Source organism: Triticum urartu, chromosome 4, assembly GCF_003073215.2.
Source record: "Triticum urartu cultivar G1812 chromosome 4, Tu2.1, whole genome shotgun sequence".
Lineage (NCBI taxonomy): Eukaryota > Viridiplantae > Streptophyta > Magnoliopsida > Poales > Poaceae > Triticum > Triticum urartu.
Genome location: NC_053025.1, coordinates 64,279,688 through 64,298,245, shown reverse-complemented (window position 1 = coordinate 64,298,245; position 18,558 = coordinate 64,279,688).

Below are 18,558 nucleotides of genomic sequence, written 5' to 3'. Positions count from 1 at the left end.
AAGATTCAGCATCGGTAAGAGGAGCAATCGGAGTGCTAATAAAATCATTGTTGTTGGTATTAGTAATGTCACACGATTTGGTATTATCTTGAGCCATCGTGACAAGCAAGCAATCCAACACACAAGCAAACAAGAGACGGGCAAAAAGAGGCAAATAGAGAAAGAGAAGGAGGACGGAGAGAGAGGGCAAATAAAACGGCAAGGGTGAAGTGGGGGAGAGGAAAATGAGAGGTAAATGGCAAATAATGTAATGCAGGAGATAAGGGTTTGTGATGGTACTTGGTATGTTGACTTTTGCGTAGACTCCCCGGCAACGGCGCTAGAAATGGCTCGTTGTTGGGAGTCAAAATCTTGACTTGACCTTGTGTAAGCCTCCCCGGCAACGGTGCCAGAAATCCTTCTTGCTACCTCTTGAGCACTGCGTTGGTTTTCCCTTGAAGAGGAAAGGGTCAAAGTAGCGTAAGTATTTCCCTCAGATTTTGAGAACCAAGGTATCAATCCAGTAGGAGGCCGCGCACGAGTCCCTCGCACCTACACAAACAAAGAAAATCCTCGCAACCAACGCAATAAAGGGGTTGTCAATCCCTTCATGGTCACTTACGAAAGTGAGATCTGATAGATATGGTAAGATAATATTTTTGGTATTTTTATGATAAAGATGCAAAGTAAAGAAAGCAAAATAAACGGAAAATGAAATAGCTTGTTGACAGAAGATTAATATGATGGAAAATAGACCCGTGGGCCATAGGTTTCACTAGTGGCTTCTCTCGAGAACATAAGTATTACGGTGGGCAAACAAATTACTATTGAGCAATTGTCAAAATTGAGCATAGTTATGAGAAAATCTAGGTATGATCATGTATATAGGCATCACGTCTGAGACAAGTAGACCGACTCCCGCCTGCATCAACTACTATTACTCCACACATCGACCGCTATCCAGCATGCATATAGAGTATTAAGTTCAAAAGAACAGAGTAGCGCTTTAAGCAAGATGACATGATGTAGAGGGATAAACTCATGCAATATGATATAAACCCCATCTTGTTATCCTCGATGGCAACAATACAATACGTGCCTTGCTGCCCCTACTATCACTGGGAAAGGACACCTTAAGATTGAACCCAAAGCTAAGCACTTCTCCCATTGCAAGAAAGATCAATCTAGTAGGCCAAACCAAACTGATAATTTGAAGAGACTTGCAAAGATAACCAATCATACATAAAAGAATTTAGAGAAGACTCAAATATTGTTCATAGATAAACTTGATCATAAACCCACAATTGATCGGTCTCAACAAACACATCGCAAAAGAAGATTACATCGAATAGATCTCCACAAGAGAGGGGGAGAACTAAGTATTGAGATCCAAAAATCTCTTGGCGTAGGGTCCAAGTCCTCTGGATCACGTTCGTTCCAAAAATCACGTTCCCGAAGGTTTCATTCCGTTTGGACTCCGTTTGGTATTCTTTTTCTGCGAAACTCTGAAATAGGCAAAAAACAGCAATTCTGGGTTGGGCCTCTGGTTAATAGGTTAGTCCCAAAAATAATATAAAAGTGTATAATAAAGCCCAATAATGTCCAAAACAGGATATAATATAGCATGGAACAATCAAAAATTATAGATATGTTGGAGACGTATCAGAGGCCGGCACCTATGGTGAAGGTGGCCCCTGAGGAGCCGTCCTCGTCGACCGGCACCTGCTTTATCTCTACCTTGTCTTGGGTGAACAACTGCTTCTTCTTGGTTGGCTCAACCTCCTTGGCCTCGGAGGCACCAGTGCCGACGGGCTTCGTTGCCGCAGCGGTCCTGAAGGCAAGTTTGAGCACCGTCACGGCCTCCTTGGTGTCCCCCTTGATGGTGAAGACACCTTTGCTTCCTGGCATTTTCATGAGGTTGTAGGCTGGATGAGTCGCCGCCATGAACTGGGCCAGAGCTGGGTACCCGAGGATGGCGTTGTACGGGAGGCCGATGCGGGCGATGTCGAAGTCGACCAGCTCGGTGCAGTAGTTGTCGCACGTGCCAAAGGTGACGGGAAGGCGGATCTGCCCCAGGGAGTGGGCAGCGCCACCACCAACTCCTAAGAAAGGCTTGCTGAGGCTAAGTCGCTCGAGCGGCACGTGAAGGAGGCTGAAGGCCTCCATGGAGAGCAAGTTGAGGCCAGGGCCACCGTCAATGAGGGTCTTGGTGACGGCCACGTTGCAGATGGTGGGCGTGCAGAGCATAGGAAGCATGCCCGAGCCAGTGGTGGTGACGGGGTGGTCTTCCGAGCTGAAGGTGAGGTCGGCCTCAGGTGCGGCCCAGCCCGGCGGAGCCCCCGAGCGCGTGGAAGCGGCACCGATCTGGCGGAGGAACGGCTTAATGGGGCGCTCTGAAGGCGGTGCCTGCGAGCTGCCTAGTAGGGCCACGACCACGTGGTGCGCCGATGAAGCGTGGTGCGCCTGTGCCGCGTAGCACACAGTGAAGAGGTCGTGGAGCTCCTCCCAAGACGCCGCCTTGGATCCGGGGAGGTTGAGCAGCCAGGCACGCGGCTCGCCGGCGAGCGCCATGGGAAGCCAGTTGGCCATGACCTTGCCATCACCCTCGGCTTCGAGGACGGCCTCCTCGTACGCCAGCAGGAAAGCTGAGGGGTCTGTCGCACCGTCGTAGCGCGTCGACATCTCCGGCTTGAACTTGGGCAGCCACTTCACCCACCGCAGGGTGGGAGCCAGGGCTCAGAGCCCCCTGGCCCCATCTACAACACTGGCCGTCGGAGTCGGCAGCAGGGCGCCTGCCATGTGGGCGAAGCACGGTGTCAACGGAGCGCAGATCGATAGAAGAGAAGCTACGGCGCACCCCTACCTAGCGCGCCAAATGTCAGATCACGGGTTCCGGCAGACCCTTGAGGTTCGAACACTCGGGTGCGCGTGAAGGTTTTCTCCCTATCGATCCACGCCCTAGCTCTCTAAGATCTTGCGGACAGACTCGACGAACTCACAACACAGAAAGACACAAGATTTATACTGGTTCGGGCCACCATTTTGGTGTAATACCCTACTCCAGTGTGGTGATGGTGGATTGCCTCTTGGGCTGATGATGAACAGTAGAAGGGGAAGAACAGCCTCCTGAGGTTGAGGTGTTCTTGTGCTTGGTGAACTTGTTTGGGTGGGATGCCTCTCGATCTGATCTCAATCTCCTTGTGATGAGGTCGATCATCTCCCCTGTGGTGGCTAGTTCTACTTATATAGTCCCTGGTCCTCTCCCCAAATATTGAGCGGGAAGGGAGCCAACAACGGCCAATTTGAAGGGAGACAGCTAGTATAGCTTATCCTGACAAAAGGTGGTCTTTGCCTGCCAAAGGCTCTGGTGGTGACGTTGTCCTGGGCTCCATGGTGACCTCCGTCTTTCCGTCCTTCTGCTCTTGGTCTCGTCGCACCAATATGGAAACATTTGCTTGATGCCTCGGTACTCTGCGCCCGCGCTTGCCCCCTTGGCACCAAAGAGGAAGCAAGTACACTGCACGCTGGCGCCCGCCTGGTCTCGATCGTCATGGCTCACGTCACGAGGACCTCGTGAGCTTTGCCTTGCCTTGATCTCTCCGCCCCTCGTGAGCCTACCTGGCGAGTCCGCTCCTGAGGAGGTCTTGCGTCATCCACCTTGCAAGGCTTGGCCCCTCGCGAGGGTCTTAAATGCCTTGTTGATGAAGATGGGCCGTACAAACCTGCCAGCCCAGCCACGCCGTGGGCCGCAGGCAGGCAAGTCTGGGGACCCCCGTTCCTAGAACGCCGACACACTTCACATGTGTTGTTGAGTAGCAGGTCACACTTGGGAAATTCACTAAAATGTGCCCTACACCATAAATGTGGATCAATTGCCTCTAAGTACTTATATGCCTCCAAGTCCAGTTCCTTCATATCATCCAGGTTTTTATCCAATCAATCAAGTTGTAAGACCTAGCAATTGCCCATAGCTTGTTCTTTAATATATCTCCCTTCCATTGCTTGTTGAAGTTTTGATAGAGGTGCCTCACACAGAATCTATGCTCCGAGTGTGGGAACTCCGAATTCACTGCATTGATCAACCCCTTCTGCCTATCACTCATAATGCTCAAAGGTGTTGTATTTTGTTGTATTCCAAGATCTTCAATTAGTGTTCTAAGAAACCATTTCCATGTTTCCGTGTCCTCTTTTTCAACATAGGCCATGGCAATAGCAAAAATACAATCATTGGGTTCAAAGCCCACAACTGTCAATAACTTTCCACCGTACTTGGTTTTAATATGGCATCCATCTATGTAAATAATAGGCCCTGCTTTGCATGCATAAAGTGACATGTACAATGAACTGAAGCATCCAGACCGCAACTTCATGAACATGCAACTTCCTGGGTTCGATCTCCTTACCTCAACGGAAAAATCCCACAACACGTCAAATTGTTTTTCTTCATCCCCATGTATTTGCTTCATTGCAATTCTTCTTACTCATGCAAGTTTTCTTCTTGATGTGGTCATGTGGTAGTCTGTAGTCCTGCCGCACAAGGTTTGATTAATTCAAACGAACCGCACGCCCCTCCACCTCGCGTCGCGTCCCCTCGTGCGGTGCCAGGGGACCCCGATCCCGCCCCGCCCGCTCCTCCCCGCTCCTCCATTCTCAGCCGCCGCTGCCGCCGGCAAGGGCCACAGTGGCGGTAGGCCCTGCACTGCTGATCCAGGGCGGGTGGTCATCGCGGAAGATCCTATGAGGCAGAGGCGGCGTCTCACGCGGGAGGCCGGACGGCGGTCAGGGCTGCGCCCTTGCTGCACGGCAGCGATGGGAACCTAAATGGCCGACGGGGTGGTAGCCGTGGGCGCATGGGTAGCTCCGATGGCTGCGGATCTGGTGTCATGTCCAGATCCGTCTCGGTACAACCTTGGTTGGCCGGTGGCGCAAGGAGGACCAGTAAGTGGTGGCTGGAGGCTCCTTGCCGGCATGCCGACGGCGGCCCTCGTCTCCACGGTGAGGCTTCGTTCGGTTCCAGCAAGCTGCAAGGTTGGGGGATCCGACTTCTTGTGAAAATCGCGCCAACTTCGCTCTTGGCGGATGATGGCGGCGTCTATGATGTCGTTCCCTTCTTGAGGCATCATTGTTGCGGATCATGACACCCCACTCGTGATGCTCTGGGGGAAACCCTAGATCCGGATCTACCGAATCGGACGATGATGGTACCTTTGATGTCGTTGTCCCTTCTGAGGGCATTATTTTGGAGCAAGTGCTAGTTGGACGGGACAAGCGGAAGAGCGGTGTCTTATCCACCGCAAGGCCAACGGAGGATCCCGGTGGCATGATGATGCGGAGGTTCAGCGACAGCCGCGTGTGAACGGATATGTGCGGGGTGGTGGAGTTGCCTGGCGTCGACGACACGCTAGGCAAGGTCGATGGGTCAGTTTCTGCTCTAGAGATGGACCGGTGGAAGATGGCGGCGGCAGCCTCTAAGAGTGCCTCGGTCCGGTATGGGACCCAGTCCCGGTGTGTGGCTGGGCTGGGGCATCTGGCTTTAGATGTTAGGGTTTGGTGTGATGTCCATTTGGTATTAGGCCCAAATATTCGGCACACCTGACGGTGTCCTGGACTAGGGGGTACTCACCACGTCGTCTCCCGATCTGTTAGATTGGGCCGAGGACCCCCATGGCCGTATACTCATGGGCCAGTTCGGACAACTGCCGCATACATGGAATATTCCACAAGACTTGGTGGTCAAGACAAGGACTCCTCCCCACCAGCGTATTCGGCTAGGACTCTTGTTATCCTAGGCCTCTAGTGCATTATATAAACCGAGGCCAGGCTAGTCGATAGATCATATACAACAATCATACCATAGGCTAGCTTCTAGGGTTTAGCCTCTCTGATCTCGTGGTAGATCTACTCTTGTACTACCCATATCATCAATATTAATCAAGCAGGACGTAGGGTTTTACCTCCATCAAGAGGGCCCGAACCTGGGTAAAACATCATGTCCCCTGCCTCCTGTTACCATCCGCCTAGACACACAGTTCGGGACCCCCTACCCGAGATCCACCGGTTTTGACACCGACATTGGTGCTTTCATTGAGAGTTCCGCTATGTGTTCAACAAAAGGTTGATGGCTCGCCTGCAGATCAACTACGACTTCGGCATCTTCGTCACCAGCTTGACTGGTCACCTTGGTTCGACCAAGGACTGCGCCTACCTCCGATCGTCATGTTCGGATGAGGGCCTTTATAAACATCAACTCCGATCTCTATCAAGATCATGGAGGAATCATCCAGGGAGCCCGGTGGCTCAACGTCAACATTGCCCTCGGGCGACCGTGTTGCTTTTCTGGACAACAAACTTGTGTCCGCCGCCGCCACCTCCTCAAGTGTCTCTTTAACGATTGCTTCAGTGGAATTATGCAAAATTGAGTCTACAACAACCCTGGAAAATTTCGTCGAGTTCCGATGGAGGAATCTCTGTCAATCCACGATATACCGGAGCCCTGTCAAATCTGGACGGGAATCTGGACGAGTTTAGGGCGTGGTGTCCAGCTTCTAGCTCGGACGTCCTTTGGAAAATCCAACCGTTGATCGGCTGCGGAATTCCTATATCTACCACCTCTCAAACGTTCAGCTCGATCCGATCGTCCAAACTTCGGGAACCTTCCGATTAGTGCATCACTTTTCGGATCTGTTTTCTGCGCGAAAACGAATCCGACCCAAGTTCATCTTTTTTATGAACGGGATTTCGGACATCCTTTTTGAAGGAAGTTTTGCATGGGGTATTGTGTTTTCTTCCCGAACACATCCCACTAACTTTAAGATCTTTTAAACATGATCTTCAACATCATGCTGGTGCCAAACCAGTCCAGCAATATTGCTCCATGGCTGCCGACCTGCACTAGACACATCGTCACTTTGTTGAGCCGAGCTCAATTTCTTTGGATCATCATCTTGGCAAACCGAACAAGAGTCCGGCATCGCGAAGGATAAATCATCACCAACATCGCCGCCCCATGGATTACACGGAGCGGGCATACCGGCATCGTCGCACAGTCGCTTCATCAAGCCGGCATCGACCACGTCACGACCTGCATCGGCAGGGCCGCACTATTGCTTCTTCAAGCTGGTGTCCATCACGTCGACCTACTTTGACTCATCGGCTGACATCGAGGCTTCGACATCTCGGCTGGACCGGGGGCTTCGCTATCTCTTCATCAACCTACTCCGGACACTTCGGCGTCACTAGCCGACCAGCTCCGTCACGTTAGCTGGACCGAGGGCTTTGCCTCGGCGAGCCAACCTTTACCGGCATTGCCATGCCGTCGTTTTCTCGCCCATTAGGCAATGGGTGTGCGGATCGAGTCCCAATTTTCGGAATCACCTTCCTTCGGATTGCTACAACAAATAAACCAGGTGCTATTAATCCCAGTATTTTTTGCTTGTTTGGGTTCATTTTTCCCAAGGAATTATTACTCTGGTTTGTCCATCATATGTACACAGGTCTATCAAATGGTGGCCGCATTAACGACAGTCGCATGGTGGTTTGGTCAGTTTCCGTACATAGTCCGGCAAACGCCGCATCCGGAGCTCGGACCGACCTGTGAATTCGGGCTTTGCCACGCCTTTACCGCATCACGCCGACGCCCTGCATCGACATTGTCTTCGGCGCCAGGCCATATTTATTTTATTACTCACTTTGCATAAATTATTTATTATGCAACATTTTTTTTAATTATTCTTATTACTATTATCTCCGGTTTGCACTATTTTTTGTGCACAGGAAAATGATCCGGGGACTTCGGCGTCACTTTGCCGGTCTGCATTGACCGTGCTATGTCACCACTTCGGCGTGTCGAGCTCTTCGCTCCGCCACCTCGGGACCGGCTTGGGGGATGGAACCTTGTCCCACATCAAGCTCGGGCCGCGTCATCAATACCGAACACATTAACCAGCTAAGTTGCCTTCATGCTCAAAGTCTTAAATTTTTAACTTGTGTTCGGTTCGACCAAGCAATATACCTTTTTGAAAAAAAAAGTTGCTTGTAGAGAATTTCCTTGTCCAAACTTTGTTTGTGACGGACAAATTCAAATACCCCGTTTACTTGGGGGCTCCCTTGATGGAGCTTTACCTCTTGCATATGATTATACTTGTACGGCTTCGTTCCTTGTTCGTGTATTACGCCATAATATGCACCATATTGACCTAAGCGATTCGCAAGCTGGGTTGCCTGGCTCCTGTGCTTACCCCTACATTCCCGATTGTTCGGCTAGGGAGTAAAGGGAGCACCTCTGCGATCGTCATGACCGGGTCCTCCGAGCTCTGACCTCAGACTGGGTGAAGCCGAAAGCTAGCGCTCTTATTGTTTTCAATCATGGTCGGCACACAACGGAACTCATGAGTACAAAAAATCTATTGCACAAGTCTCATAGTAATAATGAGCACCGAAGAAATGTATCGGTGGGGGTACTATTTTCTTCGAAGATGCTTCTTACACTTCGTCTGTAATATAGCATAAGTTCCCAGAGCGCGCTTTGTCTGTTACAGCCTTATGGCCTGGTTGCCTGGTTATCGGAAACACTGTCGATATTCTCGACAGGTGGAGTACATAACACTTTTCGGTCCTTGACCGAAGAGGGAGAAGCCGACGGTCGGTTAAGACGCGTTTAAAGTTCAGTTGAACAAAGATATGATATAAGTACTTCGGTACATACAATCATTATACATAAAATCTTTTACCCAAGTAACTTGGGGGCTCTTAAAATTTATATGAGCTATTTTATAGTAAATGTGTTTTCTTCTTGGTCGTTGCAAAGTCTTTTTCTATCGCTCCTTTTTCGATGTGAGTGTGTGGTCAATAGCCAGATAACCCATTTTCTCTCTAGTGACCGCTCGAGTTTAGTTCGCTAAACTGGTCTAACGAGAAGCACTCCACCTTCGGGATAGGAGGCTGCAGCCGTAGGCTAGCCTGCTTGAAGTCTTGAGATCGGATGTGTAATATTAATGCATGACAGAAGCACAAAATTTTCCCCAATTTTCGGATTGGCACCGAACACTTGATCTTGTTCGGATGTCAAGTTTTTACTGACGTTTTTTTGGTTTTCCAAGCTTATGTCACTTTTAAACTATTTGTGTGTTTTCAGCACAAGTCTCGCAGTGCAATGCCGGACACCTTTATAGATTCGGCAAAAAATTCTCGGATCTCACTATATATGCATTGGTTTCGAATTGTGTCTTCGGTCAATAGTTGGGTTGCCCGGCTCCTGCCCTTGCCTCCTACATTCCGCTTTGTTCGGCTAGGTGTGCCAAGGGAGAACCACTGCGATTGTGCTTTCGGCTCACATGGTTAAGCACCTCAGTGGAGAAAGCCGAAAACTGACTGTCACAATAAGCGTAAACTGGTCAGCAATCCGATGACAGTGTTAAATGACGGGCCATTCATAACAATGGCTGAAGTGTTTACAGCTTGACCTCGACTGTCCCCAAACACTACCGGGGGCTATTAACTGGCCTACCAAACTAAATCCTCGATATTTTGCTCTTACATTAGAACTGAGGTTTCATGATCATGCTCAGCATGACAACCCAAAGAAAGGAACCGATAGCGGGACTATTTTCTTTGGAAGACATTTCTTATGTTCAACAATAATATAACATATCTCTCTACGTACCTTTGTTTATAAAATTGTATGGCCAGATTGCCTTGTTTGTCGTAAATCTTTGCCCTCATAAAGGCTTTATAAAGTAGGACAAACACTCCTCGGCTACTGGCCGAGGAGGTGGAAGCCGATGGTCGGTCAACAAAGTTTTGTACAATGCGGATTCGAGCATTAATGACGTAATGTACTTGGATACATAGAGTCATTACACATAATTTGTGATTTTACTATGGATATTGATCCTTAATTCGGCCACCCATGCCCGCATTAAGGCTCGGGGGCTACTGGGCTTCGGGCTTATTATTTACAAATATTAAAGGGGCACATCGATCCCTTGATCTGGTGTTGCCACCCGACCAGTGTCTCAGGGGCTACTGCATTGCCTATCCAATGTAGAAAATTTTAAGTGCAATACAGTTTTCGAGGAGATTTTAATCCTCAGGTTGGTCGGCCGCACCCAACCTGAGTCTCGAGGATTGAGCACGCCGCTTTTTGTGTCCCGAAGTATCCTGCCGAGCTAGGACTTGATCCTCGGGATGATTTTACAAATCAACCTGAGTCTCAGCGGCTACTGGGATCAGCGGTCTTACGGCATCCTTCAGGTGCATCTCGGGATTTAAACCGATACACACCTTGAGGGATACTGGCTATATATCTCGGTAGAGAATAAATTGCATCAATCAAAAATATTGACAAAAAATCGGCCCACAGTCGGGGTGGTGCACCACCTCGGAAGCAGTCCGGCATAAAGCTCGGGCCCTAGTGGCTGGCTCCATAGAGGGCATTTCCAGCATTAAGCTCGGCTAAACTCCTTCAACTTTTTTGGACCAAGATGATCTATGACATCTTGGATATAGTCCGGCGTTGGAGCTTGGACACAGTCCGGCGTTGGAGCTCAGATACATTCTGGCGTTGGAGCTCGGAAGCGGTCTGGCGTTGGTGCTTGTCTGCAAAAGATACCTCGAATGCAGTCCGGCGTTGGAGCTCAGACGCAAGAGGACACTGCCTCCCGGGAACAACTTCAAACCCGAGGTGTGGCATAAAAATAATAAGGCATTGATAAAGGACGGAAACTTAAAGGGGCTCCTCGGATACCAGACGTATAAACTTGTCGAATACATTTTGGCGATCCTCAAGATCGAAAATGAGAAGATTTGTTGAACCAGTTTTCAAGACCGACAGCCGAAGATGAAGAATAGTTCGGAAGAATCGAGGAGCATCCCTAACTTGAAGACCGGTTCAGGGGGCTACTAACGGTGTCCTGGACTAGGGGGTACTCACCACGTCGTCTCCCGATCTGTTAGATTGGGCCGAGGACCCCCATGGCCGTATACTCATGGGCCAGTTCAGACAACTGCCACATACATGGAAGATTCCACAAGACTTGGTGATCAAGACAAGGACTCCTCCCCACCGGCGTATTCGGTTAGGACTCTTGTTATCCTAGGCCTCTGGTGCATTATATAAACTGAGGCCAGGCTAGTCGATAGATCATATACAACAATCATACCATAGGCTAGCTTCTAGGGTTTAGCCTCTCTGATCTCGTGGTAGATCTACTCTTGTACTACCCATATCATCAATATTAATCAAGCAGGACATAGGGTTGTACCTCCATCAAGAGGGCCTGAACCTGGCTAAAACATCATGTCCCCTGCCTCCTGCTACCATCCGCCTAGACGCACAGTTCGGGACCCCCTACCCGAGATCCGTCGGTTTTGACACCGACAACACCTACATCAATGGTATAGGAGTAGCAACATGTGTTGCCTAGATGGTGGCTTCAAACTCACTCATGTATTACTTTGTATGGCCTCTGTGGAAAATTAATAAGATGGTCGTGTGCATCGTCCAGATGTAGAGGCCGGGGGTCTATCCTCCTTTTCAATAAAAATTAGTGTCATCTTTTCATCAGCTCTAAACTTCTCCAAATACCTCTTAGACATGTACTTGGCTGTAAATTGCTTAAGCTGCCACACTCTCACATGTATACATGCCCACATATCTCTTAACCACAAAACCTTTTGTTCTAATTTTAGGTGCTGCAAAGATGAACCAAGGACAACCTTCGGCATAATGAGCCCTTACTCTCTGTAGATCATTCATTGCATATTTGATGTTTGCTCTATTCTGAATACTGTACTCATTCAGTGTTGCCCTGAGATCAACGACATATGGGAATGCCATGCCAAGTTTGAAGTAAGGAGCAATCAGGTCATCAGCTCTAAAGTTAGTGAACTTCAAATTCTTCTTGTTTCCTTCTTCATCATTAGATGATGGAAGATCCAGATCATCAGTGTCATAATCACTGTCTTCTACACATTTACCTTTCTTCATCTTGTCTTTTACATCACAATGTGCTTCTACACCCTCATCCACCCACTCATCGAATAGGTCATCGTCATATTGGTCAATTTCATTATAATAACATATGGCGTCACAAGAGTCAGTGTCAATATCACTTTCATCTTGCCCTTGCGTCACTTTAGCCCACTTCTTACTTTTTTCATTGTTCCTATCTGTATTTGAATCTGAATACTGTCGAGGCACCTGTTATGCAGATTTAGTTGTGCTCTGCCTAAATGCACCCTCAACATACAGTGCAAAATGCCAAAACTTCGGCACCATGACAGTCATTCTAAGAGTGTCAGTGTCACGATCAATAATTCGTAACCCATCTGCCAAACTCTTCGCAGGCAGAAGCTAGTACACACCAACATTACTCACATCATATCCTAGTTCTTCCACAATGCCCTTAATCCACAGTGGAGACCTACTTCACACTGATCAACATACTTAATGCGGCCATCCATGTAGCACTCCATGCTGCCAAGACCGCAGAAAAACCCGTCATAATGTACCTCTAGCGAGAACAAATCGTCCTTTGGGCCTAACATTCAAAATCCAGAAATCCTAAATCAATTACTTGTACGACTTGAACTAGCAAAGATTAAAATATTACTGACCAATCTCACTACAAAATTACCAAATTAATTTCAAAATCAAATTCGGAAAACAAAGAAAAAACAGGGGGCTGGGGTTTGGAGACTGGCCAAACCGCGGAGGTGGTTCGCCCGGGCACGCCTCATCGGAGCCATCCAGGCCTTGTTGTCGAAGAATCAGGAGATGGAATGCCAAAGCTCGTTGGAGCTCCATCCATCGATGAGTCACTCAGATCCAAATCGTCGCCTCTGTGCTAATCACGTAGTTCTATGCCACTACTCATTTTTATCCCGATGGCAAAATCAAATGAATGACAGATGGGAAAAGATATGAGTCTTCAGTAGTATAGTGGAAAATAGCTTGGATTGCCACCTAAGGATGGGAAATTTACTGATGCTTATGCGAAGAGCCACCGGAACCATGCTTTTATGACAAACATGTAAAAATCAATTCCTGTCAAAGAGCTAGAGAAATGGATGCTAGGTCCTGTGTACTTCCTTCTACCAAGTCTTGCTATGATCAACACCATCCTTGGGTATACACTTATGCCCAAGTCTGGAGATGATATGATGATAAGAGGTTATTCCATCGACATGTTGCACATTGTTGATGAGATTGAGATGTTCAATGTCATGGATTTAATAGTGGAGACGGTGAAGAGGACAGTTGCATATCAGAAGCACTCTTGTGGCTATGCTCCTTATATTCGGATTCTTATCAACTCCAAGGTTGGTGAAAGTGAACTATCCCTAGGTGGTTTTGGTAATTCATAACAACATATAGCTCATTGAGCTAATGCTATTCCAAGATGACTATTTCAGGAAAGCTCAATGATTGGCATGGCATGGATGTGAAAGTGGAACCCTCAAAATGCTAAGGAAAAGGATTGGCTCAAGCTCAAAAGCTCAAGACTCTTCATTTTATATTTTAGTGAGCCAAGATCACATTGAGTCTTTAGGAAAAGCCAATACTATCAAGGAGGGATGAGGTGTTGCTTAATGAGCCTCTTGCTTCATGTGCTTAGTGATATGCTCCAAAACCCTCAACTACCTTCCCATATCCAAATGATCTAAACCCTAAGCCAAACTCGGTCCTACCGATTCTTTCTATCCGGCGCCACCGAGTTTCACTTGTCATAAGCCACTGCCAAACCCTAGCATGGTTCTACCGATAGGGATCTCGGTCTCACCGAGATGGGATTGCAAACTCTCTGTTTCCTTTCGTTAAACTTTTCGGTCTCACCGAAAGAGCGGATCGGTCCACCGAGATTGCAATGTAAATTCAGTGTTTCCTTTTTGTAACTTTTCGGTCTCACCGAAAGAGCAAATCGGTCCCACCAGAGTTTGCCTGACCAACTCTCTGGTTAGCTAATTACCAAAATCGGTCTCACCGAGTTTGTGTAATCGGTCTCACCGAGATTACGTTATGCCCAAACCCTAACCATATCGGTCCTACCGAGTTGCATGTCAGTCCCACCGAAAATCTCTAACGGTCACTAGGTTTACCTTTTCGGTCCGACCGAGTTTGTTGATTCGGTCCCACCGAGATTGGAAAACTGTGTGTAACGGTTGGATTTTGTGTGGAGGCTATATATACCCTCCACCTCCTCTTCATTCGTGGAGAGAGCCATCAGAACACATACACAATTCCAACTCATATGTTCTGAGAGAGAACCACCTACTCATGTGTTGAGACCAAGACATTCCATTCCTATCATATGAATCTTGATCTCTAGCCTTCCCAAGTTGCTTTCCATTCAAATCTTCTTTCCACCAAATCCAAATCCTATGAGAGAGAGTTGAGTGTTGGGGAGACTATCATTTGAAGCACAAGAGCAAGGAGTTCATTACCTACACATCATTTGTTACTTCTTGGAGAGTGGTGTCTCCTAGATTGGCTAGGTGTCACTTGGGAGCCTCCGACAAGATTGTGGAGTTGAACCAAGGAGTTTGTAAGGGCAAGGAGATCGCCTACTTCGTGAAGATCTACCGCTAGTGAGGCAAGTCCTTCGTGGGTGATGCCATGGTGGGATAGACAAGGTTGCTTCTTCGTGGACCCTTTGTGGGTGGTTGCTTCTTCGTGGACCCTTCGTGGGTGGAGCCCTCGTGTGGACTCGCGCAACCGTTGCCCTTGGGTGGACCCTTGTGGACTCGTGGACTCGCGCAACTGTTACCCTTCGTGGGTTGAAGTCTCCATCAACGTGGATGTAGGATAGCACCACCTATCCGAACCACGGGAAAAACATCCGTGTCTCCAATTGCGTTTGAATTCTCCAAACCCTTCCCTTTACATTCTTGCAAGTTGCATGCTTTACTTTCCGCTGCCAATATACTCTTTGCATGCTTGCTTGAATTGTGTGATGATTGCTTGACTTGTCCTACAATAGCTAAAATCTGCCAAGAACTAAAATTGGGAAAAGGTTAAGTTTTTATTTGGTCAAGTAGTCTAATCACCCCCCTCTAGACATACTTTCGATCCTACAAGTGGTATCAGAGCTTTGGTCTCCATTTGCCTTTGATCTCCATAGCTTTTGGTGGTCATAGCCTTGGTTTCACAACCTAGGAGAGTATGGCGTCTAGCGAGGGAAATTATCACCGTAGAGGTCCTTACTTTGATGGTACTAATTTTGCTAGTTGGAAGCATAAAATGAAAATGCATATTCTTGGACATAACCCCGCCGTTTGGGCTATTGTGTGTGTTGGTTTGCAAGGTGACTTCTTTGATGGGAAAGAACCAAACCGTGAAGCTACCGCGGATGAGTTGAAGATGTTGCAATACAATGCTCAAGCTTGTGATATTCTCTTCAACGGATTATGCCGCGAAGAATTCAACAAAATCAGTCGTCTTGAGAATGCAAAGGAAATATGGGACACTTTATTGATATGCACAAAGGTACCGACTCCGTCAAGGAATCCGAGTTGGATGTGCTTCAAAGTCAACTTGACAAGTTCAAAATGAAGGATGGTGAAGGTGTCGCTGAAATGTACTCTAGGCTTGCTCTCATCACAAATGAGATTGCCGGCTTAGGAAGTGAAGAGATGACTGGTAGATTCATCATCAAGAAGATTCTAAGAGCCTTGGATGGAAAATATGATACCGTGTGCACATTGATCCAAATGATGCCCAATTACAAAGATCTCAAGCCAACGGAGGTGATTGGAAGAATTTGTTGCTCATGAGGATGTCACTTAAGGATAAAGAGGAACTTCACACAATCAGTGGTGCCTACAAGCCTCATGTGGAAGCCCCTACATCATCAAGTGAAAACAAAACTTCAATGAAGAATTGAGCTTAATGGTGAAGAACCTTCACAAGTTCTACAAGAGTAGAAGCAAGATAGAAGCTTCAAGTCAGGTCCTACAATGACAAAGATCTTCTAGTCGAGAGCGAAACTAGCTACAGTTGTGGAAGACGGACACTATTTCAATGAGTGTACGGCTCCCTCAGAGAAGAGAGATTCTCAAAAAGAAGAAGCAAAGAATCCACCAAGAGAGAAGGTAGAGATGATCGTTAATGAACGAAGATACTCACGGAAAGCAAGATTCGGAAAGAGAAAAAAATCATCAAGGAGCTACACAAGACGAAGACATCAAGCTCATTGTTGGTGAATGGGTATCCGGCTCCGACTCCGACAGCCACTCCGAGAGAAGTTATCACTCCGACTCCGAAGATACTCAAGATGAAGGTGTTGCCGGTCGAGCACTTGTGTCAGCCAACTCCTACGACATATTTGACTCACCAAATGAAGGAATTTGAAGATGCTTCATGGCCAAAGTCTAAGGTAACACACCCGAGTATGTTGATTTCATAGTGATGAGATGACTTGTTAGGTGATGATTTGCTTGTTGACAACTCTAGTGAGATGAATACTTGATGAAACGTCAATTAATATGCTAATCAAGATTAAAACGAATGACAATGATAAGGAGAAGATTGAGGCTCTAACTAAAGAACTAAACACTCTTAAGTTAGCTCATGAAACTATCTTCGAAGATCATCGAGAACTTTTAAGAGCTCATGAGAAATTACGCTTTGAAAAGCTCAATCTTGAGCAAGAGCATGAGTTCTTAAAAGCAATCAATGATGATCTCCGCAAGAAAAGCTCTTCTTACATTGCCAAGCGTTTACTCTTATCCACTTACATGCCTCAAGTCAAGTCTAGTAACAAGAACAAGAAAGATTCTTCCTCTAGCAGTAACAATGATCATGCTAAATCCAATATTGTTGCTTCTAGTAGTTCTCTTGATTCCACTAATGATTCTCTTAGCCAAGTTACACTTGAGCAAGAAAATAGCTTATTGAAGGGAATTATAGAGAAAGGAGTGTACAAAAGCCTTGCCGGGAGTAAGCAATTCGAGGAAATTGTGCGCAAGCAAGGAATGCACCGGAAGAATCAAGGTGTTGGTTTTGAACGAAAGTTCAATGCCAATGGAGTTGAGTGGGAAGAAGATCAATACCCCAAGACAAAGTTTGTTCCTCAACAAGAGAAGTATGACTTCTTTCAAGGGGACACAAGCTCAAGATGATCTTCCACCACAAGACTACAAGCAAAAAGGCAAGGACAAGCTTCAAGAGGAAATTGATGCATTTGAAGAAGCTCCTAAGACCTTAGTCAAGTGGATTCCCAAGACTACTTCAAGTTCCACTTCATCAAGTACGACTACAACTCCAAGGATTCCCATCAAGATGGTGTGTGGATCCAAAAGAAGAAGAACTAGAGAGTTCTTGAGGGTGACTCCGCCAACATACTTCACTCTTATCATTTTGGCAAGAACAAGTGCAATCAACTTCCACATCTTGCACTAGTTCAAGGAGTCACAAACCCTCTTGTTGGTAAGACAAGGGACAAGGTAACCTAAAAGTTTTCATGGACATCATCTTGTGTGTGCATCACTCTATGTCTATGGATATCCTTGTTTGTTCCTTGTGGGACTAACCCATGTAGGTATTGAAAGTGCAATTCACTCAAATGGATAGCTCCAAGTGATCTACATCAACATTGAGCATCCACATCTTCAACATCTACATGAAGTCATCATCGACAAAACCCGAGGTTAGTTCATCCCTCTAAGGGGGGATATCACATCTAGGGGGAGCTTTACTCTAAGACTTGAGCTAAAGCAACTCTAAAGATGTGAACACAACAATGCTTTATGTAAAAGTGGTAACCCCACTTGAGCTTAAACGATGAGTATGACCTATGATCAAGTGTTCTCACTTGACTCCTAAGTCAATATACTCATATATAGATGACCTTGTCATCGCAAATTGCTTGATAGATGCTAGAATTGGTTGTGCATGCCTTGTCACATATTTCATTTGCCATCTTATTGTGTGAGCATGCTGGTTGCATATTTTACTCATTCGAGGACATCACTTGTTGTTTGATTGTTTGGTTTTATTTTCCTTTGCCAAGTGGTGGACAAGAATGCCTAAGAACCTCCTCTAGCTATCTATGCTTTTCTCGTCTCAAACTCTATTCATGCTACATCACAAAATTTGATCAAGTCAGATTCGAACCACTCTGTGTGAGGAGCGCTCGGAGTCCCCGATTCGTCATAGACTTAAACTTCCAAAACCTCTTTATGATTCTCGGTCTGACCGATACCCTACTTTCGGTCCTACCGAGATCATTAAGTTGATCTAGGTTTTCGATCTCGGTGCAACCGATTTGAACCATTTGGTCACACCGAGTTGCAACAACTGTATACAATTTTACATCTCGGTGCCACCGAGGTGTTCCACTCGGTCACACCGACAGGGTCGGGCTATATATAGTCACGGGCAAAAATTTGGAAATTTCTCCGAACCCCTTCGCCCGCGCGATAGCCTGCTCTGCCAACTTGGTCTCCGGATCATCTCCTCGCCGCCAGCCGCCTCCAGTCGCTGGTCTCCATCGCCGTCAACAGAATTCAACCCTGCCGTTGCCGCCGTAGCGAGTCTCCGCCGAACTAGGTATGGACTCGATCACAGTGCTATTCCCCGTC